The following is a 24321-nucleotide window of genomic DNA, read 5'->3' on the forward strand; positions in this document are numbered from 1 at the left end:
TGGTAACTAAGAAAACTTAAAAAAAGCTGAGTTGTTTTATATTATCAATGGTAACTGCCTATTAGAATACTTTAGTTGTTGGTGTACATTAGTTACTCCATAGTAGTGAAGATTCTTAAAATCAAGGAAAAGCTTCTGAAGAATCAGGAGAAAAATCACAAAAGTACCCATGTGTCCATCATGGAACAAGTTCTTTGGAAAATGCAGCCTGTGCCCTTCATTCAAAACCAGTGGAGTTAGTTTCCCAGGGTTCCCAAACCAAAAAACTGCAAAATTCTCAGCAGCTCTTTACTTTTCCTGGGTGAATTACCTCCTTTTACCTTCTGGACTAATATTCTCTGACACCATTCCTAATACCCTTTAAGGGTTCTTGGATGCTGGGGAGGAGATGGGAAGATTATGTATCTGTCTGTCTTGTTGGTTTGTTCTTGAGAGGCTGTCAAGGAATAAGAAGGGTCTGAGATTTTACCCAACTTGCAAGTAAATAAGTTAGTCTGCTACAGCCTTTCAGATGATGGCAGAAGGCAGGAGATTCCTAGGTCAGGAAAAAAACCAATCCTTTATTATCCACTCATTGCAGAGCACACAGGTTGAACATCATGTTTGCATTGGTCACCTGCCCCATGTTCCACAGGGGTGAATGCTGTCCATGTAGTAGATTTGAATCACACCTGAGGGGCCTCTTGTGTTGGGGAACTTGAATATTTTATATTGGACTCCAAGAACACCTGCCTTGGGAGGAGACATTATCTGTATTATACTGGATAACAGGCAAGTCTTCCTTTTTCTCTGGAGGTCATCACTATCTCTGTTTCACAGTGTTGTTTACCATACACCATCCTTGACAAGTAGTCACACTTGCAGGACATTCAGAAGGAAATGAGTTCCCTGGAAAATCATTTCCCTAAAGGAGCTGGGAATGGACTTGGAGAATTGAAGAGTGCCTCATTGGGTTTTTAGGATGGTAAAGTTAGAACCCACTGGTCTACCAATATGAATGCAGAGTAATGTTTTGGTGAATGGCTTTATGACAGGAGGAATATGAACCTCACAGACAGTTCAGGATTATCATGAAATAAGAAATGACTTTATGGTATCTTTTTCTCCCAGGCAATGATGTTTTCCACTGAGATGTTTATGGATAAGGCATTCTTTTTCATTAACAGTGACAAGCGTGGCTAACACTCATTAGGTGCATACTATGTTTCAGTGATAGTGCTAAACCTTTGCCTAGTAACTGTATTTGTCATCATCATAACACTATCAAGACAGGGCATCATAATTTTCCTCAATAAGCAGATAAGGAAAATGAGACACAGAGCAGATGATTCTGAGAAATTAGTTTCAGAATATTACACAGAAACAAAAGAGTGGAGAAATTTAGGGCCTGCTTGTTAAATTTCAGGGAAGGAATTCTTTGTCCAGATCACCACCTAGTCAGCTGGTCAGAATCAGAGTGGAGCTGGAGCTATCTGGAGTTAAAGTGGAACGTTCTTCCCTCTCTCCCTCTTAAGAACACTATTTGATAATTAAGATACAGTATTACCATGAGGAAGAGAAGGATATGGAGGGCCACAGAACCTCATGTTCTATGTCTCAATACATCTGTTCTAAACTTCTGAGTCTATTGTTTTATACTTCATGTTTTATACCTCTATATCTATTTATATAAATATTGGAAAGGAAATAGTAAGGGATAGTGATATGATTTGTATTTGTGTCTGTATTAATGGGTTAAAATATTTATCCTCAGTGTACTCATTTGCTTAGGCTGTCATAACAAAATATCCCAGACTAGAAGGATCAGATGACAGAAATTTATTTTCTTATAGTTTTGGAGGCTGGACATTCAAGACCAATGTGTCAGTGGTCTGTTCCTTGTGAAGAGTCTCTTCTTGGCTTCAGATGGTGCCTTCTCTTTGCATCCTCAGATAGCCTTTTCTCTGTGCACACATGGAGACAGAGCTTTCTACTGTCTCTTGATTTTTTGTTGTTTTGTTATTAAATAAGGACATCAATCCTATTGGATTAGGGCCCCATTCCTAATACTCAGAGACTATCTCTAAATACAGCTGCATTGGAATTTAGGGATTCAGCCTATATTTCAGGAAAGTTCAACATTTAGAGGGAGTACATGGGGTTTGATTGTGAGGGGCAAGGATGGGCTTTGTGTACCTATAGTGGTACAGGGACTTGAACCTGGGAAGTTTGGCTTCAGTCTGCATTCTGATCCTCTGTTTTTTCCATTTCACTGTTCTAGTCCTTTCTGGAGGCTCAGCTACATCACTATCCTGATATAATGTGTGTGTCCCCACATTCGTACAATAAGTTCCTTGTGAACTTTTATTAAACATTTATTAAAGTTGGTTTCTGTTACTTGTATATAGAAATTAAGACAGTTTTGGGGTATAAAAGAAAAATCTGTGAAGACTTCATGACTGTTTTTTCAGATAAAAAAGTTAACACTATTCTCCAGTTGTGTAGAATCCAATGGGAAATGGGTTTAAGTTTCAGAAAAGAATATTCTTTTCTTATTTTTGGAGGCTGGGGTTTGAACTCAGAACCTCATGCTTGCTAGGCAGGTATTCTACCTCTTGAGCCACTCCACCAGCCCTTTTTTATGTTGAGTAGTTTTAAGATAAAGTCTCTGGATTTATTTGGCTGGGTTGGCCTTGAACTTTGATCCTGCTGATCTCTGCCTCTCAAATAATTAGGGTTATAGGTTTGAGCCACTCTTTCCTGGCATCTGGCAGGAAAGAGTGTTTTGACAGACCATTTAGAGAGCAAGAAAGCATTATGGATTAGGTTCTTGGGATCTTCAAAAACTAGGTAAATTACAAACCTCTTTGAAGCAGGAGACTGGAGGTAAAGATGTTTGAGGTTTTCTACTTCTAAAACTGAGGGTTTTATATTTCTAAAAAATAAGCAACTACTCTGGAGAGCAGGGAACAGAGGGGGCTGGTTCACAGGAGTTTCTCTGAGACCTTAGTCTGAGGTGAGTGAGACCTCTCATATGTGGCATTCAATCCAACTTTATCATTTAGGAAAGTCTTCTCAGGTAGGGGAGCTGAAATGCAAGGGCACAATACTACTGCAGGATACGTTCCCAGCACTGCCAGAAGCTGTCATTTAATTCTGATGATAACAACTGAAAAGTTAACAGGAGGATGTTAAGACAATAAATAAGAGTTTAACTGGGGTATTTTCAAAGAGGTTATTGTTTTACATGAGGTGTACATGCTTTGTGATAGTTCTAAGTCATTAAATGAAGATGCTCATTGGAAATCCTTTCATCACTTGCAGCCTTCAGCCAGCCTTTCCAGAACAGGTTCTCGTGATGTGATTTGTGTAAAGTGTAACTGCATGGACATTAATTCTTTGCTGAAATTTTAAAGTCTTAAAACCTCTAAGAAGAGATTGCCAAAAAATCTTCACGTTGGAGACAACCACTGAAATGTCAAATGTAGTCTCTGAGTCACATTGGGCTCCTAAGACACTACTTGATTCTCCATACTTACTAGCAGTGTATAGAAAACCTAGAGAATAGAAATAGTGAAAATTATCAGGGATTAAAGGAAAGTAGAGACAGAAAATGGGTTCCCATTAATTTAAAAATTTCTTAATAAATTGAAACTCTGGTTTTCTTTGCTTTGGTTCATGTAAGCATCTTTTAAAAACTACAATAATTAACACAAAGTAATTATGCAAACTAATGAAATTCACTGTGATATTTCCATATGTGTATACATCACACTTTAATTTTGTCCACCTACCCTTCTTTTTAGGCCATCTTTCCCCACTGTCCCCCCACCTCTTTCCTGCATTCCCCACCCCCTTGCTTCCAGGCAGAACCTGTTCCACCCTCTTCTCCAATTTTATTGAAGAGAAAACGTTAAGTGATAATCAGAAAGACATAGCGTTTTTGCTAGCTTGAAATAAAGACAGCTATACAGAGAGATTCCTAGCATTCCTTCCATGCACAACTGTATTACAACCTGAATTGATTCATCGCTACCTGATCTCTTCACTACTTCCCGGTCACCTGCCCATACTGCCCTCGGCCAATTTAAGATTACTTTATTCACTCCTCTACAGTAAGCACATCAACCATATTCAATTTTTAGGTTTCCTTCCCTTTTCCTATTCCTCCTGAATGTGTTCTCCCCTTAGTGTGTGACCCATGTCCAATAATATTCCCGCATTTGTTTTAGGTCTATAATCTGCATATGAGGGAGAACATGTAATTTTTGACTTTCTGAGCCTGGCTAATTTTGCTTAAGATGATGTTCTCCAGTTCCATCCATTTACTTGCGAATGACAACATTTCTTTCTTCTTTGTGGCTGAATAAAACTCCATTGTGTATTCCACATTTTCTTAATCCATTCGTCAGTAGTGGGCATCTTGGCTGTTTCCATAACTTGGCTATTGTGAATAGCGCTGCAATGAACATGGGTGTGCAGGTGCCTTTGGAGTAGCCTGAGTTATATTGCTTTGGGTATATCCCTAGGAGTGGGATTGCTGGTTCCTATGGTAGATCTATGTTCAGTTTTTAAAGAAGCTTCCGTATTGTTTTCCAAAGTGGTTGTATTAGCTTACATTCCCACCAGCAGTGTATGAGGGTTCCTTTTTCCCCACATCCTTGCCAACATTTGTTGTTGGTGGTGTTTATGATGATAGCTATTCTAACAGGGGTGAGGTGGAATCTTAGTGTGGTTTTGATTTGCATTTCCTGTATGGCCAGGGATGGTGAGCATTTTTTCATGTGTTTTCTGACCATTTGGATTTTTTCCTTTGAAAACATTCTGTTTAGTTCAGTTGCCCACTTCTTTATTGGTTCACTGATTTTGGGGAGTTTAGTTTTTTGAGCTCCCTATATATTCTGGTTATCAGTCCTTTGTCTGATGTATAGCCAGCGAATATTTTCTCCCACTCTGTGGGTGTTCTCTTTAGTTTAGAGACCATTTCTTTTGTAGTGCAGATGCTTTTTAATTTCATGTAGTCCCATTTATCCATCCTTTCTCTCATGTGAGTATCTTGAAGGCTAAAATTTTCTGGAAATATGTCTTCCCCAAATTTTGTGACAGATGATGATACATACTTGTCATTTGAGAGGCACTGAGCTATTGAGAGGATTTGGAATCACCAATTACATGATTTGTAATTTTGGAAAGTTGTTTAACTTTAAGCCTCCATCTTCTCCTCTATAAGCTGAGAATAAAAAAGTGACCTCCCAAAGTTGTTAAGAGGCTTAGTGGAACACCAGAAGTAACAGCACTGACTTAGCACAAACAGTAGAACTCAGTACAATCCTCAGCTATTGCTGCCTGCAGTGGCCCAGGATGGGCTCTGTTGTCTGGTCACCTATAGTCAAATCCTGGGCCAGCTACTCAGTGGTGATTACATAACTTTTGACAAGTTAAATCGCATAATCTTTGACAAATTAGGCACTCTGAGTCTCAGTTTTTAAAATCTGTAAAAGGCTGATAATAAATAGCAGCTGTTTCATGGAGCTATTGGAAGGAGGAAGTGAGTGGTAGAACATTCTTAGAATGGTAGAAATATTATACTGGATTAGTGGAAATTTCATATTAAATATTAACTTTTAGCATTACTTCTCATATCCTCAGTTATAAATTTAAAGCTCTTCCATTAGAGCGTATGGTTTCTGAGTGGTTCTTATTTCTAAGCACCTACGCACAAGAAGTTCCTCATTTTATAACTGAAAATTGGAGAAATATTCTCATTTCCCTCACAGGCATTCTATTTAAAAGAGCCATGGAATCTGAAAAAAAACTATACATGGTAGTCCACGTATGGGTATACCATGGCGAAGTATTTAAAATGGAAGGTCCGAAGGGTTTATTGTCTTCTTCCTGTTAATTTCATTTGCATAGGAGGTCCATAGCTAGAGTGTAATTTCCTTGAAGACAAAGACCAAGTCTTTTAGGTTCATTTTATGTACAACTTCTACATGACCTCAAAAGTTAGTAGAGTAGTTGTTGGAAGTCCAATTTGGATTGAGACAACTAGAGTGCATGAAGGTGGCATTTCCATTCAGTTAGACCTACCTTTTTTTTTTTAACTGATGCTCTCTATTTAATTATTCACAAATATTTATTAATTAAAAAAATTTTAAAGTTCTTACATGCCAGGGACTTCGATGAATGCCAGGGAGAGTGGTAGCTAAAATAGACACAATCCATGATTTGTAGGATGCAAGTTCTAGTTTAATATAATATAGAGGTTCATAAGATGTTAAGAAGAATCTTTAAGGTCTCCCATTGTAAATATACCCTTGAATTTGGGGCATATTTTGAGTTTGCATGTTTCCCTTTGTATCTTGTTTGCTTTGGGGTCTACAAATTACTTCCTGAAAATATTCAAATATTCAACCTAAACTTTCTTTATGGCATCTGTGACATTTAAATAAACTTGTGGATTTTCTCTATCAGGTACTTTTTCTCTTGAATTTTAGTGGGATGCTGCATTAGTAGGTACTGACCAGACCAATGAACCTTATTTAAAACATGGAGAATGGTTCTTTAACTTTTTCCTAAAGCTTCCTGTAAAAACCAGGATCATGATGCAAACTTTACTTTCACAGGCTTAACACTGCCAGAGGAAAGAGGCCCAAAGGGAAACATAATTTGTAGAAGGAAAAACACCATGGAGATTTAAAAAAAAAAAAAAAAAGAAAGAAAACAAGGACCAAGACTCTTGAAATGAAGGAATGGGTCACAGCATGCAGAAGGGCTCTGGATGAAGACCGGAAAACACCAGGGGTTAGCAGAGCTGAAAATACATATAAACATATTTTAGTTTTGAGAAATGGCTCATAGGAGATTTTAATGGCTGTGAAAAGCCCCCTTTTATTTCACATAGGACAGGGAGTTAAAAATAGCATATTTATACCCTTAGGAAATCCTGTCCCCAAGGGTCTCAGTTCCTTGAGCTCAGCTACAGCTGCAGAGAACCTGTTCTGTGCCAGACACTGTGCTCTAGACCATGGCACAGAAAGGGGAAGGAGAAATTGTCCCTGCCTGAGGAGCTTCTGTCCAGATACCTATGGAAGCAGATATCCTGGTAGGACATGTCTCTACACTGTGATGCAGGAAGCCTGGACTTCTACGGGCATGCTTCGAGTGGAGGTGAAGACTTTGAGGTGTAGGGAGCAGGTATGCTAGCAGGATTTCTGGAGCAGGGGATGCCTGAGCCATATCTCCAAAAGGTGGGCTGTGAATGGCCTTATACCAATGAGGTAGCATTTTTATTTTCAAACACTTAAAAATAAATAGAACGAGGACTTCCATGAGATGATACAAACCCTGTTGAAACTTTCAAGGATGAATCTTCAAGGCAGTAATCACATTCCAGGTCTCCTGACTCCTCCCTTGCCAAATAGCAAAGCAGAAGCAGAACCACTGGACAATTGCACACAGTAGTTCACCTGCACGTGGTTCATACAAACTCTGTCAACTGGATTCCCTGGAGAGTATGATCTCCCCAGATGGCTCTTGTAACTGGAAAACTTTAGCAGCCTACTCCCTAAAGTGTCCTGTTGCCAGAGTTCCTTCCTGTTGCCAAAGAGCCCCAACCATCCTTGTTAGGGGAACTGCACTTTGACTTTCTTCATTTGGTGACTGCATCAGGTTCACAGCATTCCCACGGGGTTATTTCAGGATAGCTTGAGAATAGATGGTAGTTTTATTAACCCCTTCTCCCATGGTGTTAATCACTTCCCAAAAGGCAGACACTTGCTTCTCTTGCAAAATGTGCTGTTAATACACTAGGTTAATTGATTTTTATTCTCAGGAACTCAAAAAAGTCACGTCTAAGCCAAGGATGGCATGAAATGCTGATCTTTCCTGGCCTGGGTAGTTTCCCTTCATGAAAATGTTTAGTGGTACATTGTAGTTTTGGGAATAAGGGTCTCTTGATTCTCTGAAAGTCTATCTGTTCTGAGAAATACTCAAAAAAATGATTGGATTTCTTGATAAATCTCTTTCACAATATTTAAACAACTTAAGAATTTGGGGATTTTCTTTATAATGTTCTTATTATAGAAGATTTTCTATTCATACTTCACTTTTCCATCCTTTTATTTAAACCTCTCCCCCTCCCCCCCCCAAAAAAAAGAGAAAGAAAAAGAAAAGGGAAGAAAGAAAGAAAACTAAGCCTTCCACATTGCCATAGATAGAGCACATTGGATGGCTTTTTACTCAGCCATTCATGGTCTTGTTCGTTTTGAATACACCAGTGTTGGAACAAATATGGTTTGGAAGGGTTTCAGTTCCATTAGAATTTTCATCAACTTTACTCCAAATAAATAAAAACTGGATAACTTGCTATACACACATAGCTTCAAAAGGAGTATCCTGTACTCTCCTCTGCCTGCCATCTGTGTGCCAGCCAGTGCTGTAGGAATTCTGGGACACATTTGTGCAAAGCAGCTGTGGCCTGTGTCTCTGGAGTCGGGGGCAGGTGTGGTGACATGAATAACAGATAATTGTTTTCAGTCACACTGGCACGATGTTTAAATTTCATACTTTGCCAGGGTTCCCTTACGAAGTTAATGAGGTAGAATTGTCTGAATCCTATGAAGCCACTGTGGACTTGTTTCTGGGTTACTTTTCTCAGTTTTACTCATTATGAGGGAGCTGGTGCAGACCTCAGGTTTGGGCATAGGAACTGAATTCATAAACCTGCTGCTCTCACTCTATGGAAGCAGACTTTTCTTTCTGCACCTTGAGGATGGTAATGTCGAGCTTGTAGGCATAGCTTGAACATGCAGAGGGGACACCATGTCCATCTCTTTTAGACACTGTGTGAGTGAGATTTCCATCACTACACTGAAGTCTCTGATCCAGGCTACTAATGAAGGAAAAAGAAGTTTGTTTTGGTTCATGGTTCAAAAGGTTGAAGTACAAGATTAGAAGTGTCACTTGGGGAGGGCAGCACATCAGGGCAGGAGCACATACAAGAGCAAGTAGAGTGAATACGTACATCCAAAGCCAGGAAGGAGAGAGAGAGAGTGAGAATGGACTGGAGTCCCACAATCACTTTTTAGTGCACATCCCCAAAGACCCAAGGATCCCCCCACTAGGCCTCACCTCTTAAAGGTCTATATCACTTCGCAACACTGCCCCCTGAGGGCCAAGTCTTTACATACAACACTTTGGGTAGACTCATCTAAACCATACACAATGCCTTTCTACAACCATTAGCAGAGAGAATTAGAGTTCTTTGGTTTCCAAAGCTTATTGCTCTTCTTTTTTCCTCCCTTGATCCTCACTCATTTTCTCTTGGTATTGTCCCTCCAGGGCTCGTTACCATGCTACTCTTTTTTTCTTCCCACTCCTCTTACCTCTCAGCCTCTGGTGACCACTGTTTTGCCCTCTGCTTCTATGAGTTTGAGTTTTTACAATCCCACATTAGGAGTGAGGTCATGCAGTATTTGTTGCTGTGCCTGACTTGTTTCACTTAGTATAATGTCCTCCAGGTTCATCTATGTTGTCCCAAAGGACAGGATTCCTTATTTTTCTTAAGGGATGGATTGTGTTCCATTGTGTATACATACCACATTTTCTTTATACATTCATTCTTTTGTGGGCACTTAGGTTTGTCCCATATCTTGGCTACTGTGAACAGTGATGCAATGAATGTGGCAGTGCAAATGTCTCTTGACCATAATGATTTCATTTCTTTTGGATATATACCTAGTAATGGATATATAGATCCTAGTAATGGATATCCTAGACTGGATCATATGGTGGTTCTATTTTTAGTTTTAAGTGACCCTTATACTGTTTTCCATAATGCTGTAATGACTCACATTCCCACCAATGGCGTACAAGTGTTTCCTTTTCTCTTTATCATTTCTAATACTTGATATCTCTGTTTGTGAATGACATAATCTTATATGCAACAAATCCTAAAGACTCCAAAAAATGGTTTGAATTAATACATTCAATACAGGATAAAGTATCAACATTCAATTGCAGGATAAGATATCAACATACAAGATCAAGTTATGTCCGTAGAGTGTTGCAGAACCCACACAGCAGATGTTGGTACCTGTGGCAATGAAGCAGTGCCAACAATGGGCTTTTAGAGTCAAAGGGGTACCTCTATGCCTGCATTTGGAAGTCAGCCTGGCTCTCAGCTTCTCCCAAATTTGGACCACATGAGTCCTCAGTTATCTGGAAAACTCAGTGGCGAGTACACCTTAAGAATGCACTGTGAGATTTTCTGCTAAGTGACTACTAGGTATTACATGACAACACAAAGCTCCCCTGTTTAAGAATAGATCAAACTCTTTAGGTAACATAACTGCACCTAGGAATCCCTTGAAGATTCAAAAGGTGCTGATATCTGGTCCATTTTGTAAGATCCTGATTTAGTTGGATTGTGCAGGGTAGCCTGGGCATTTGGGGTTTAAAAAAAACTAGCTTGGTGGTTCTGGCGTGCCTAAGAAGGTTGAAAACCCTGAGACACATAATCAAATCTTATGACCATTCTTTTTTTTTTTTTTTCATTTTTCTTTTATTATTCATATGTGCATACAAGGCTTGGTTCATTTCTCCCCCTTGCCCCCACCCCCTCCCTTACCACCCACTCCACCCCCTCCCGCTCCCCCCCTCAATACCCAGCAGAAACTATTTTGCCCTTATCTCTAATTTTGTTGTAGAGAGAGTATAAGCAATAATAGGAAGGAACAAGGGGTTTTGCTGGTTGAGATAAGGATAGCTATACAGAGCATTGACTCACATTGATTTCCTGTGCATGGGTGTTACCTTCTAGGTTAATTCTTTTTGATCTAACCTTTTCTCTAGTACCTGTTCCCCTTTTCCTATTGGCCTCAGTTGCTTTAAGGTATCTGCTTTAGTTTCTCTGCATTAAGGGCAACAAATGCTAGCTAGTTTTTTAGGTGTCTTACCTATCCTCACCCCTCCCTTGTGTGCTCTCGCTTTTATCATGTGCTCAAAGTCCAATCCCATTGTTGTGTTTGCCCTTGATCTAATGTCCACATATGAGGGAGAACATACGATTTTTGGTCTTTTGGGCCAGGCTAACCTCACTCAGAATGATGTTCTCCAGTTCCATCCATTTACCAGCGAATGATAACATTTCGTTCTTCTTCATGGCTGCATAGAATTCCATTGTGTATAGATACCACATTTTCTTAATCCATTCGTCTGTGCTGGGGCATCTTGGCTGTTTCCATAACTTGGCTATTGTGAATAGTGCCGCAATAAACATGGATGTGCAGGTGCCTCTGGAGTAACAGTCTTTTGGGTATATCCCCAAGAGTGGTATTGCTGGATCAAATGGTAGATCGATGTCCAGCTTTTTAAGTAGCCTCCAAATTTTTTTCCAGAGTGGTTGTACTAGTCTACATTCCCACCAACAGTGTAAGAGGGTTCCTTTTTCCCCGCATCCTCGCCAACACCTGTTGTTGGTGGTGTTGCTGATGATGGCTATTCTAACAGGGGTGAGGTGGAATCTTAGCGTGGTTTTAATTTGCATTTCCTTTATTGCTAGAGATGGTGAGCATTCTTTCATGTGTTTTCTGGCCATTTGAATTTCTTCTTTTGAGAAAGTTCTGTTTAGTTCACATGCCCATTTCTTTATTGGTTCATTAGTTTTGGGAGAATTTAGTTTTTTAAGTTCCCTGTATATTCTGGTTATCAGTCCTTTGTCTGATGTATAATTGGCAAATATTTTCTCCCACTCTGTGGGTGTTCTCTTCAGTTTAGAGACCATTTCTTTTGATGAACAGAAGCTTTTTAGTTTTATGAGGTCCCATTTATCTATGCTATCTCTTAGTTGCTGTGCTGCTGGGGTTTCATTGAGAAAGTTCTTACCTATACCTACTAACTCCAGAGTATTTCCTATTCTTTCTTGTATCAACTTAAGAGTTTGGGGTCTGATATTAAGATCCTTGATCCATTTTGAGTTAATCTTGGTATAGGGTGATATACATGGATCTAGTTTCAGTTTTTTGCAGACTGCTAACCAGTTTTCCCAGCAGTTTTTGTTGAAGAGGCTGCTATTTCTCCATCGTATATTTTTAGCTCCTTTGTCTTATGACCATTCTTGAGTCATTTTAATATGTGTAAAGTGCTCGGAAGATTGCCTGGCCCATGAAGGTACATAAAGAATGTTACTGTTTTTTTATGTTGTTTTTGGTACGTGGTTGAAACCAGCCCAGACATTGAACACAAAATCAAACAGGCTATCACATTACTCAAACACTAAACACACTCTGACTAATGACTAAGTTTAGGTCTCTAACTGTTATGAGAAGTCATCTACTTATGAATTACATTTCTTTTTCTACTTAGATAATTAGCACTGGAACGGTGGATTCTGATGTCTTCTTTCCAAAGGCAGGTTTAATGGTCTGGGCTCCCAAAATGAGAAAGGCAACTTTGTGAAACTAAATTGTTTCTTTATTTGTTAACAGTTCAAGTCTTGGAAGAAGATTTTCTTTTTTCTTTTATTATTCATATATGCATACAAGGCTTGGGTCATTTCTCCCCCCTGCCCCCACCCCCTCCCTTACCACCCACTCCTCCCCCTCCCTCTCCCCCCCACCCCCTCAATACCCAGCAGATACTATTTTGCCCTTATTTCCAATTTTGTTGTATAGAGAGTATAAGCAATAATAGGAAGGAACAAGGGGTTTTGCTGGTTGAGATAAGGATAACTATACAGGGCATTGACTCACATTAATTTCCTGTGCATGTGTGTTACCTTCTAGATTAATTCTTTTTGATCTAACCTTTTCTCTAGTTCCTGGTCCCCTTTTCCTATTGGCCTCAGTTGCTTTTAAGGTATCTGCTTTAGTTTCTCTGCATTAAGGGCAACAAATGCTAGCTAGTTTTTTAGGTGTCTTACCTATCCTCACCCCTTCCTTGTGTGCTCTCGCTTTTATCATGTGCTCAAAGTCCAATCCCATTGTTGTGTTTGCCCTTGATCTAATGTCCACATATGAGGGAGAACATACGATTTTTGGTCTTTTGGGCCAGGCTAACCTCACTCAGAATATGACTACATAACAAGTCTTAAGAGTAGACTAAATGGAAGGACATTCGCCAATTGTTCTTCCCTGATGAGGACGTTACTGCTATTGAACTGGTACTGTTCACCTATGTGGAGGGCCTCATGGGAGAGGGTGGTGTGAAATATGCAAAATACAAGATCTAAGTTCTCAGCTGGGGAGTTTATGATATTTATTTATAGCGCCTACAATGTGCTAATGAGTCAAAATCATTTCATTAACTAGGATAAAAATCATTGGGCTCCGTTTTAGAGTTGCATAAAGTCAATTCACTTACTCTAATAGATGTCACTCTTTCACCTATTGCTCATGCATTACTGCATTGAATATAATGATACACAAAGTATTTTAATGAGTTTGTAGTTTTCCTTCCATTCCAGGGAAAGAAGAAAAATTCATGTAGAAATAAAAGAATCCCTTTTTCATTCAATTTTACTATTTTTTGACATTTTAAAACTGTCTTCAAAAGTTGAAATTGCTCAAATAAATCACTTCAGAATAAGTGGGAAAATCCACTGTTTTTTTAAAAATTATCTTAGTGGAATCTTGTTTTCCTTTGAGTACTATCGCCAAGGTTATATACAACCATCTTCAAGTGGGGTTAAGGTGTAAAGCTACCCACTGCTAAAGAGTATTGCGTACATTGCACATGCAAATGAAAATGTTTCTTACAATTACTAAGAATTGGTTGAACTGCCACAGGAAAGACAGGCTGGCAATATTACATAGCAGCTCATCCTCTCACAGTGGAAAAGTACACAAATGCTTAATGGCTGCTACTGCAATTGCTTTTTGGTTTCAGCTCAGAATGCAGGCTGGCAGCCTCTCTGGGTGCCCCCTTTAAAAAGGAAAGTGGAGTGACAGTGTTGACACAGTTGCTTTGTCTTATTTGTGTGGACAGAGCTACTGCTGATGACTTGGACCCAGGAGAGCTAATGAAAGGTGACATTTGGAGGATTACTTTGTAAGTGGCCCTTTCCAACTTAATTATTTCAATAAGTCTTTTCTGTAAATTAGCACCACTAAGACAAAACCTTGGCAGAGTCCAGTTTCATACTCATTCAGAAATTCATTCACTCATTTGTTTACTTTCTTTATTCAGACAAGTGTTTACTGAATGACTCATTGGTACCAGACAGTGTGCAAAGCACAGAGGTTTAACATAGACCTGGAGAAGGGGTGGGGGTTCCCACACTGCCATCTTTGGTTTGGGTGATCCTGAGTGACTCACTTAACCATTATCAGCCTAGTTTCTAATCTACTCCAGATCTGACTATGTGACTTTTGCCTTACAGGATGACTGGTCCTCCGTTCCAATGTCATTGAACTTGGAAGTCATCCTGTGATTTGTTTTGATCCCTGGAATGTGGGCAGCAGTGGCACATAGCACTTCCACTTAGAAACTCTGAGAGACAGCTCTTGATCAGTCATCTCTCTGTTTCTCCCCTCTTTGGTGAATTCAATAATGTCCCCCATATAGGCTGCTTTCCTTGTTTAGGTCTAGGAGTGAAGACATAGTTGGAGTTTAAAGCAATTCTGTACATGACTGCAATGTGTGGAGGAAGACCTGGGCTGACACCTGATGGCAAGGGGTCATGTAAAAGAAGAAAGCAGTCTTTAGATTTTTGCTCCATAAAGGCAGGCAGCATGCCTCACAGCTATTGAACGTCTCACTTTCTAGAAACTCCAACTCTGTTCACACCTCACCTGAGTCTCAACCATCCCTTCAGCCATTTTCTTTTTCCTTTGCAACTTTCTCAAGTGAAATTTGTCTCCTGCATGTGTTCATTGCTGCCAGTTTTTGCTCCTAGTCAGAGGGAGGGGCTCTGAGTATGAGAGGGGAACGGGAGCAACCAGGAGGTTTAGAACTAGAAGTGTGGCTTCCAGCGCTGCATCTGCAGGAACTTCTGCTCCACTCTTGCCCCCAGTGTCACAGTCCACAGCTGCTTTCAATCAGGAGATGCACGCATTTCCTGTAGAAACCAAATCAGAAAAAAGAGGAGGCTCACACCATCCAAACTCCGTCCTCCCTGTCGTCCTCTCCTCCTAATCTCAAGCTTCTTATTTCTCAATTTAAACACATCCAGAAAAAAATTGTATCTTTATTTGGGAACACAAAATGCTTTTTATTTTTATATATATAATAATAATATCAATAATATATAAAACGGTTAGCTCCATTGATGTAGTGAAAACTATCTTTTTCTTTTAATCATTGTTGTGCTGGGGGTGCATTGTGACATTTACACAAGTTCTTACAATATATCATAGTTGAATTCACCCCCCCCCTTATCCTTCCTCCCTCCATTCCTGAAATACTTTCAACAGCTCTCATTTTTCATCTTACATACATGTGTCATAGTAGTTTTATCATACTCACCCTCCTACACCCTTTCCTTATATCCTCCCCCCCTCACTGGTACCAACCCCTAGACGGGACCTGTTTTGCCTTCCTGTTCTCTGTTTTTGTAAAAACAATGACAGTTTTGTTTGTTTAAGATTGCTACACAGGGGGTTTCCTTGTGATGTTTCCATGTATATGTTTATTGTAAACCAAATTGGTTCATCTCTACTATTTTTTTTTCTACCTTAGTCCCTTTCTTATGGTGATTTCAACAGGTTTTAAATTCTATATTCATTCTTGTATAGAAAGTACATCAGCCATATTCACCTTCTTAACTTCCTTCTTTTACCCTCCCTCTCTCGTTTGGGTTCCTCTTAGCATTACCTGTTTTCATAAAATTGCTTGTGTTTGTATTAGGTCTATATTTCTAACATGTGGCCTTTGGCCTTCTGAACCAGGCAAACTTCACTTAAGCCGATGTTCTCCAATTCCGTCCATTTACCTGAAAATGACAAAATTTCATTCTTTGTGGATGAATAAAATTTCATTGCGTATAAATATCACATTTTCTTTATCCATTCATCAGTGGTGGCGCATCTTGGCTGTTTCCATTTCTTAGTTATTGTGAATAATGCTGCAATAAACATGGGTGTGCAGGTGTCTTTGTTGTAACCTGACTCACATTCCCTCAGGTATATTTCTAGGAGTGGTATTGATGGATCATATGGCAGATCTATTTTCAGTTCTTTGAGGAGCCTCCATACCATTTTTTAAAGTAGTTGTACTAATTTACATTCCCACCAGCAGTGTATGAGGATTCCTTTTTCCCCAGTCTTCATCAACATTTGTTGTTGTTTGTGTTCTCCATTCTAACAGGAGTGAGATGGAATATTAACATGGTTTGGATTTGCATTTCCTTTATGGCCAGGGATGGTGAGCATTTCTTCATGTGTTTTGGCCATTTGGACTTCTTCTGAAAAAGCTCTGTTCAGTATATTTGCCCATTTCTTCATTGGGAGGTTTTTTTGCCTATTTGCCCATGGAGGGAGTTTAGTCTTTTGAGTTCCTTGTATATTCTGGTTAGTAATCCCTTGTCAGATGTATTGCTGGCAAAGATTTTTCTCCCATTCTGTGGGCTGCCTCTTCAATCTGGTGGCCATTTCTTTTGTTGTACAGAAGCTTTTTGATTTCATGTGGTCCCATTTGTCCCTTTCTCTTAGTTGCTGAGCCGCTTGAGTTCTATTTAGGGAGTTATTGCCTAGGCCTATTAATCCTAGTGTATTGTCTGTTCTTTTCTGCACTAGCTTCAGAGTTTCAGATCTTATGTTAAGGTCCCTAGTCCACTTTGAATTAACACTTGTACAGAGTGAAAGATAAGGATTTAGTTTCAGTTTTCTGCATGCAGATACCTACTTTTCCCAGCAGCGTTCTTAAAGAGTCTGTCTTTTGTCCATAATATGTTGTGCATTTGTCAAAAATCAGGTGGTGACCAGATTCATATATGCAACTTCTATTCTGTTCCACAGGTCTTATCTGTTTTGTGCCAGTACCATGCTGTTTTTATTGCTGTGACTCTGAAGTACAGTTTGAAGTTGGGTATTGTGATACCTCTAGCATTGCTATAGCATTGTTCAGTATTGCCTTGGCTATTCACAGTCTTTGTGCTCCCACATGAACTTTAGTGTTGATTAAAAATGTTTTAATTCAATCTTTCTACCAATATTTATTGAGCACATACTGTGTGCTGAGACCTTTCTAGATTCTGGGTATAATGAGTTTTCTGATTCCTCTCTCTCTCTCTCTCTGGCTTTTAAATGAACATATAAAGCACGTCATTACCTTTTTGTGTCATGAAGACATGAGAATTATATTGAAGATCCGTGAGAATTCAATTCATGTTGATGACTGCCAATCTACTTTTGATGGTGCCTCAGAAACACATTTTAAAACTAGAATTGGCATGCTCAAATTTATTGAAGCAGGTGCTCAGAGTAACACCTGTGTGAGAGAGGGCAGCAGGACAGGGCAGAGAGAGAAGTTGGGCTGTGATGCAGCAGTAATGAGGCCTCAGCTAACCCTACCAGAGCAGAGAGTGGAGATGGCCTTCAACTTGGCAGTCAGGGACATGAGGGCTTGTGCTCTCCTCCCTCCCAGTAGGAGTCATTGGATATGCATTGGCCTGGAGAGAAGGCAGGATCTAGGGAGAGGAGGCATGGGAGAGACTTCTATGGGGAGAGTGATTCCAAGATTCCTCTTAGTCTGTAGGCGTCCCTTGGCAGCTGAGGGGATGGGGGTCTCCATCTAGAAGGGGGACCTGGGCAGTAGATGGAATCAGGATGGGATTGCCACTTAACATGTGTCTCAGAAGCATCTGTCTGAGTGAAACTTGTGAGTTGGTCGAACCTGTTTGTCTTTAGCTTGCACTTCCTCACTCTGTGTCCATCTTGGTGTTCTGTTTTACTCAATGAGAGATCAGTGATGGGATAAGAATGTCCTTTTGAAAATACTGGTTCTTGCGTTTGCTTTGAGGATTCTACTATAACTCTGGCGGAATGTGTCTTTATAAAAAGCTTCAAAGAAAAAAATGCTTCTGTTTATATCACACTTTAGAGATTAAGAAGTCCTTTCATGTACAAGCTGTCCTTGTCTTGCCCAGAAATGCCATGGTAGCCAAGCACAGGTGCAGCACTGACACAGGTTGTAGCACTGGCACAGGTGCAGCACTGAGACTTGAAGAAGCTAGAACATGTCCAAGGTTCATCAAACCGAGTGCTGCACTCAGAATTTGAGGCCATGTCTTCTATCAGGTTGCCTCTGACTTCTAGGAACTTAGCAGGTAGGCATCTGAGAGGTCTGGGGAGCAGTTGACATTTTCTATGTGAAGCCCAACATTGATCTTGCACTGTTAATGATGTACAAGGCCATGTTTTAAATTGAGTGGGTTTGCATTCTTTTTCCTTAATTCTTTGGAGATAAATGTCTGTATTTGATCTTTATTAGCATGATATTTGGATCAATGAGAAAAGCAGCTCATGGATGGACTGACTGAATTGATCTATTTACAGATATTTACTGATTAAGGACAATGTGCCAGGAACTGAAGGAAAGGAGGACTGTTCACCTCTACCACTAGAGATTTTTTTAAGCTTGTGCTCTGTATCACAAACTTATAGAAAAACAACTATGACATCACACACTCTTACAGTTAGAAATTACTCACTGGTTTTAGTTTCCTCATCTGAGATATTGTATTAGAGGGTAAAACTGGTAAATAGAGGAGTGCCCTCTTGAATGGCTGAAATTCAATTTGTCATGAAATCCAATCTCCCAAAACAGAAAAGCTGCTAAAACTTTTCAAAATCAATGTATGTCTCATGGGCTTTAAGATGGATTCCAGTAGAATTTGATATGTGCATAGAGATCACACAGAGAGGTAGTTACACAGAGTGATACCCACAGGATGTAGAATCACCAGATTTTAATTTAGGTACTTGTTATTATGTATGATGAAATTGGCCATCTTTATAGTGGCATTGCATCTAAACAAAATAAAAAACTTAGGGCTGATAGAGTAGCTCAAGTGGTAGAGCGCCTATGTAGCAAGCATGAGACCCTATGTTCAAACCCCAGTGCTGCTAAATAAATAAATAAATAAATCATCGAAATCAAAATATTCACACTCACTCCTCTCTGTCCTAATAGATTGAAGTTTGTTCCTTTGTTCAAGGACTCAAATTGTTGTTTTACATTAAGTTAGCAAATCTTGTCCCATTGAGCTAGTCCTGAGAGCAGGAACTTGGATTAAGTGCTACTCTAGGTAGCTTGGTAGCTTGCAGGAGTTTGAAGGGATCAAGTCACCTATATAACACCTGTGTAGACAAATGTATTATGTGGAAGTCTATGAAGAGTTGCAACATTTTAATTGACCAGAACCCCAAATTTCTTGTCAAGAGAAAAAGATAGTTGCACTACTCCCCGAAGAATTTAGGCTGTGAGGAAGGGTGTGTGGCCAGAGCAGGGGCTCTTGAAGTTGGCAAGAGCTGCATAGTGGTAAATGGAAGAAACAAGTGAGAGCGCCTCCTGCTGGCAAGAAAGCAACACTGAGAATAGAGAGAGTGAAATAGCTGCTCTGTGCCGAAAATCTGGGGAGAGATGTTTAGAAAGAATTCTTGTGGTTATCATGTATTTTGTCCTATCCATAGAATTCAGAGCCAAGTGCAGTACTATTTTTCAAAGTCTTTTCATGACAGAATGGGGAAGGGGTGTTTTTTTTAACCACTGTTCCTTCAGTCAAGGGAGGATCTGGGATTGTTTGCACGGTGCATTCACAGAGAAGGAACATCTCGCCATTGTGTTTGCACTGGTGACACGAGTTTGTAACCCAAGAACACATCAGGGTTTGAGAAGCGTTAGACACACTGACTGAATCCCCTGTTTATTTGGGAGAAAACTGAGAGGCAGAAAGATTAGTTGCCTTTCGATTGGTCCACAGAGTGCAAAACTGGAATAGAATGTAGAATTCTGAAATCCTGACTCCCTCCTTAGGCATTCTTTCTAAAATCCACTTTGCACACCTGGTCTTTAAGAAGTAGGAGGGAAATGGGGAATTAATGTAATCTGGGAAAAGCTGACAATGAATTCCTTCTCTGTGCAACCATGAGAAAGACACTTTATATACACATGTGCATGCGTGTGCACATTCACACAAATGCACACACACAGCATCTACTTTCCTTATGTATTAAGAAGTTATTTATCTTATAAGGAGATCTTGAAGATACAAATGATAGAAATTGGCAGTTATTAAGGCTTGAAATTCCTCCCCTATTCTTTTACGTCATTTTGGATTGCTTGGCTTTGATGTTCTGAGATGTCACTGCATATTTATATAGCTATGTAATGGTATTTGGGTCTTTGATATTCAAACTTGACCAAACACGGCTAGATTTTTATTCCTGAGGATTTAGATATTGACCTAGACAAGCATCCGGACCGTGTAAATGGGATCTTGGATCACAATTTAACCAGAGTTAGGATGGTTCATTCTACTCTAGTGTGCTTATTTAGTGGAACAGCTAGCTTGAAATTGATACCAGAATTGCTCTGTCCTGTTCCTCTGATCTTCCTATGCTCTATAAGAGTAGAACTAATCTAGTAGTAAAAGAATTTGTTAGGAAAGTCATTTGGAGAGGCTAAATATGCTTTCTGAGGTGTAAAAATAATCTTTGTCTTCACATGTATTATATAGGTGAAGCTTCAGAGAGAAATGCTTTTCACTGAGGACTCTATGGACTTCCTCTGTATTCCTTGGATTCAATTTCTTATTGTGTCCATCCAAGAATGTGGATGGGTAGGATGAACAATGGGATATATCCAGACATTCCTTCCATCAAAATAAGAACATTAAGAAAACTCATGCGATGAGTATGTATTTACTAAAAAACATTATTGAAATGTAGCCTGTTAATTAATAAAAGTAGGATTTTAGTAATAAACAGAAAAGTTTACCGATTTTACTTGTACAATGTGCATAGTTGTAGGTCCAGTGGTTATTGCTGGGGGAGTTACTGAGACTACTAGTAGTAAACAATTTTTGAGATGTAAACTAAGCATTCAGCTAGCATTCTTCTCAATTTTGGTTTCAAACTGAAATCCTTAAAAGATGACTCTAGTTTTTAACTCAACAATTTCATACTAGGAAAAGATCTTTCAAAAAGAACAGTCAGTCTAAGCATTACTTAGAATATAGCCACGTGGAAGAAGACATTATAGAGTAAATATTTTTAGGGGTGCGGGACTGAAGCTTGAACTCAGGGTTTCATGCTTGTAAAGCAAGCACTCTACCACTTGAACCACACTCCAGTCCATCTTGCTCTGATTATTTTGGAGATGGAGACTCTCCAACTAATTGCTTGGGCTGGGCTCAAAATGCAATCCTATGGATCTCAGCCTCCCAAGTAGCTAGGATTACAGATGTAAGCCACTGGCGCCTGGCTGGTAAGTATTTTCTTCATTATTTCTTTGTTGCCTACTCATTTCCATCTTGGTCTCATTTTTTATCAGCACTAAATTTTCACCTGAGAACTGGCCTTCCCCCATCTTTAGCTCTCTTGGGACTATTACCACTTTGGCTTCAGGGGTGGTCTCTGTGTGGCTAAAGTCTGGGCCTCTCTTCATTGATCCCATACGTTGATTGGTATGGGGTGGATGGACGACAGTCTCATTTCAGTTAAGCCTAGTTCTTGTCTTTGATGTTTGCAAGGGAATTAATCTTCCTCTCCTATGTTTTTCCTTTACCCTCATTTACTAATAACATAATGAGTCCTGACTTATACATAGGCAGGGTTTTTTAACCAGTAAAATTAATTTCTCTTAAAACTTGTCATAATGATAAGACACACGCTTAAAAATGTAGACACATCCTGAGGTGTGTTCTTAGAAATTATGGACCATTCATGCCTGATTCAATGAATTCTCAGCGAGTATTTGCTTACTGTCTGTTCTACCATGTACTCTGGAATCTCTTTTGAAATTGTGAGATTGATCTGCTTGCTTCAAATCCAGGAATCTCCATGAGCCTAGTGTACTTTAACATGCTAACTACATGCTACAAAGACCATTGGAGATGAACCACACAAACTACTAGAGAGTCTGATATGGTGAATATCCAGGGGCCTTTACCTCCAATGTTTTTGAGGCTGAAAAGCTCTTGATCTAAGAAAGTATGTTATGGAGTAGATATCTTAAAATCTCAGAATTTAGACACCTGTTTGGAATAACATAAACTAAAATGTTGTACTCTGCTTTAACCACATCTGAAAGGTAGCAATGATAACTGTTATGGACTGAATTATGTTCCCCCCAAATTTGTATGTTGAAGCCCCATTCCCCCAGTGAGACTGTACTCGGAGATGGTGCCATTAGGGCAGTAATTAAGGTTGAATAAAGTCACAAGGGTGGGATCCTAATCTGGTGTCCTTATTAAAAGAGAGACACAGAAAGCTTTCTTTCTGTGCACTCAGAGAAAAAGCCATTAAACAATATAGTGAGAACACAGATATGCAGGAGAAGCAGCCTTACCATCAGCCTGCCACGATGGCACTTTGATCTTGGACTTCTAGCTTCCAGAACTATGGGCAAACAAATTTCTGTTATTTAAGCTACCTGGTCTCTGGTATTTTGTTACAGCAGAACAAGCAGATTAATGCAGTAACTATGGCTATGAAAGTGTCAAAAACCTCACAATTTTGGTTTCTTCCCTACACAACGTGCAATGAACAAGATTTCCAGAATTTACAAACTTACACTCTGAGTGGTGCAGTTAAAGCTGTGCATACAAATTATCTTTAATTGTTAAAATCCTTCTTTCCTTTTTTTGCCTTTTATGCAGTCATGCATGCTAAGTAATCACACTTAGATTTGATTATGTTTAAAATTCCCAGTGGGCCTCATTGTACCCATAGGAAGTGGATTCCTGGGTCCTAACTTGTCATAGAAAAAACCAAAACTTTCCCCACCCTACTCTATCACAAAGCAATGGTATTCTTTCTCAACCCTTAACATGTATGCCTTATAACAGTTCTTTTTAAAAAAGTTTACAGATATGCCTGAATCTCTGAATAGAAAGAGCAAATCATTCATGTAGGACTTTGGAGGCTTATACCTATAATCCAAAATCAATTTACAAACTTTCAAACACTTTAAGTTTTTCTGTTGGAATTTCCATCTTGAAGCGATGGCAAATTTTTATTTTTTTGAGGGTGGATTAGAGTTTTAGAAACTTCTGTCAGACTTGGTTCTAGGTCCTAAGGTGAACCATCAAGCTGTCTAATAAAGTATTTTGGACAAAAGGTAGGTAACCCAATAAAGGGATGGGTTAGTTCTATGTGTGGGTATGAGTGTCATATGTATACATCAACACCTGAAGATAGTGTGATGAGTTGATTGCCTAATATACTAAGTATGGTTAATTACAAGTTTGAAGATGACAACACCATTTTTATTTATTAAGCTTCTTATGGTTAAAATCGTCCATTATATTCTGTATGTAAGCAAGAAAAAAAGTGTAACTGTAAGTTGATTTGATTTTTTACTTTGATTATTTTTATTATCTTTATTGCCTCTACAGACTGGTCTTCTCTGTTTTAGAGTTTGAGACAGACCTATGTACATATAAATCTTTGTATAAGCTTTGCTATGGTAGGACTTTTGTTATGATGGTTCTTGACTGTTGTGATGGTTCTGCTAGGGTTTTTAATTATGGATTTAAGATAAGTATTCAATAGCTAGCCATAAATCTTTGATGAAGTCATATTAATTAACATTTTGTTTTCTGATTTTATCAGCATAATGTTTGTAGTTAGACACCTAACTAAGAACAGAGTGTCAGACGAGTTGTGAAATATCAAAGTTTAGAAGTTTGACAGTGAACAAATAACTTCAGGTGATCTTGTGTCAAATCTAAACCAAGAGATCAGTCAGATTACAAATCCTGACAACAGATTCTCTCAAACTTACTATTTCCAGAAACTGATAAATCAAAATCTTACTTGAAGAACAAAGGCATTAAAACACAGGCAAAAAAAATTATTAGAAGCAACAAGATGTATGAGAAGGCTCCTTAGGCAATGCAAGCCAAAGCTATGATGTCAAGGTGTTGGATTCCAGTCTTCAAAGTCAGCAAGCCATGTGTCCTGTGACTGACATTTACCACAGGGAAGTGAGCACGAGGAAGAGGAAGGCTGCAAAGCAGAATCCCAACTCAACTGTCATAACAACTGCACAAGGTCCCAACCAAAAGTAGCTTCTTCAAAGATGCTCTCTGGAAAGATATCACCTTGAAAAGGTATTTTTCCAATTTTGAATTTTTGAGCAATAATAAAATTAAATTACAAGGTACGATTAGGACATATA

General features: G+C 39.2%; 1 long non-coding RNA gene across 2 annotated transcripts in view; it reads left to right on the plus strand.

Moving 5' to 3' along the window:
* LOC141422646 (uncharacterized) overlaps nt 1-24321 on the plus strand; it is a 42767-nt gene that overhangs the window by 15708 nt on the left and 2738 nt on the right. The window contains exons 1-2 of one of the 2 annotated variants that reach the window (XR_012447392.1): nt 19873-21405; nt 23935-24253. This is a non-coding gene — a long non-coding RNA (uncharacterized lncRNA). Of the gene's footprint in view, nt 1-19872; nt 21406-23934; nt 24254-24321 lie in introns of those variants that run through there. The other variant, XR_012447393.1, reaches the window with a different exon arrangement.

Source organism: Castor canadensis, chromosome 4 (assembly GCF_047511655.1).
Source record: "Castor canadensis chromosome 4, mCasCan1.hap1v2, whole genome shotgun sequence".
Classification (NCBI taxonomy): Eukaryota; Metazoa; Chordata; class Mammalia; order Rodentia; family Castoridae; genus Castor; species Castor canadensis.